The following is a 2,007-nucleotide window of genomic DNA, read 5'->3' as shown; positions in this document are numbered from 1 at the left end:
AAAAAAAGAAAAAAAAAAAAAAGAAAAGAAGCTTCAGGTCATGAAATGTCCTGAACTAATTAAAGATTTTTCTTTTATGAAGGATTCTACTAGTAAAATACAGATTCAAGACCTGAAACGTGTCATTAGAGGTTACTTTCAAACCTCTCCTATAAGTATTTTCTATTTTAACTCCTATCTTCAAATTCTGAAAGAACTTAAACTCTGGTTGCAATGATACCTACAGATTAATTACATATTCCAAATAAAAATGTTTGCTTTTCATCAGTTTTCAATTTTCAGTTTTCATTTTCACTTAATGACAAAATCTACCTCTCTAAACCTTCTGCAGCTTTCTTTCAGTAGCAAAGTTGGTTTTGTCAATTCACTTTCTCTCATAACCACAATCTACTTGCAATTGTAAAGTAAAAACTGTAAGTTCTACATTTTTAAAAGTGTAACAAAACTGGGAGAACAGAAACTCCTCATTCCCTTACCCCATATTTCTGTTATATGCCTTTATTGAGTACTATGCTCCTTTTGCTCAGATAAGAAATCATCATCTTCCTACACAGGTTGATAAATTTTCCCAAGATCTTACTCAGTCTCATTTTCTTTTCTGAACCTCAGCAATTTTTATAATAGATCAATCAGTAATATATATGACATTACAGAATAATATCATCTAGAGAAGACTTACCACTGATTTACTTAGTCCTTTATGCATTGTGCTTGATTTATTGTCTTCACATATATTTTAAGAAATATTCATTGAGTTCTGCACCTTGATACCAAGGTCCATTTGTGAGCTTCTCTAGTTAGTTTAGATCCTGCAATAACATGACTATTCATAGCTTACATATTAATTTTAATAATATTGACTTTATCAATTATAAGCATAATTTGCCATGGAATGGATAATTTACTTCATTAGTTTGAATTCTTCAGTCTGTTCTTAAATTATTTTATTTGGGCTTTATACATCTGGTTTATGTAATGTTATTGCTTACAGATACAGATGTCTAACTTACTTTCTAGTAAATTAATATGTCAGCAGTTCTAGACAGTACTTTACTTTGGAATTGAGGGAGTTTTTTGGCTTATCACTTTATTTAAATTCCTTGTTCTTTATGTTAGAACTACTACACTACTGTTTTAACAGGCTTCCTTCTCATTTTTCCAGTAATTATTTTTTTTTTTTTTTGTGATGGCTCTGTTAGTAGGAGTTTTATCCAGGGACTGGTAATCAGATGATGATCATGGGTAACATTGCTTGATGATTTAATCAAGGTCAAACCTTCTCATGGAATGTTTTAGCTTCAACCCACAAGTTCCTTTGTTTTGAAGTTGAGCAATATTTTTTGTGAAAGGGTAGAATGAAAGGCTGTGAACAAACATGGGGTAGAGTACATTTGCAGTGGGAGCAGAATCATTGAAATCATTATATCTTATCATTAATAGGTCATACTCATGAGATACAATTGCCTAGTACATGCAACAGTAAAATTAAATCTGTAAAAGGCCCTGGGCTTGAAACCAAGAAACAGAACAGAGAAATAAAAAAATGTGACATGGGAAGTGAAAGAATAAGAACAACATAGTGTACTATTTTTCACTTTGTAGACCAATAACTCTGTGCATCAAAATTAGTCATTCAAAAAATCTTGACACCCACCCCCCAAAAAAGATCCAACAAAAACCCCAAAACAAAACCAAAATAAAAAAATAATGTACCACTTCATTAAATTTTAATGGAAATTATTTTGCATTTATGTTTTATTTTGCAAATCAAAGAAATTTCAGATAAAGAAAAAGGAGGTCTTAAGAACACAAAATATATTCTCTTCTGTGCCTATTATAAGAGTCTCCAGAGCAGCATCCAGAACTCTTTTGTACGTACTGATCTTTGTATATGATTGAACTTTGTGTCTCAGAATGATCCAGCGTTCTTGTACTGGGTCTGGCTGGGATGGAGTTAGGTTTCTTCATAGCAGTTTACTTGGTGCTTGGCATTTGTGGCTGAAATAG

Source organism: Athene cunicularia, assembly GCF_003259725.1.
Source record: "Athene cunicularia isolate RWA chromosome 5 unlocalized genomic scaffold, athCun1 chr5_part1, whole genome shotgun sequence".
NCBI lineage: Eukaryota > Metazoa > Chordata > Aves > Strigiformes > Strigidae > Athene > Athene cunicularia.
Note: the sequence above shows the minus strand (reverse complement) of the source record.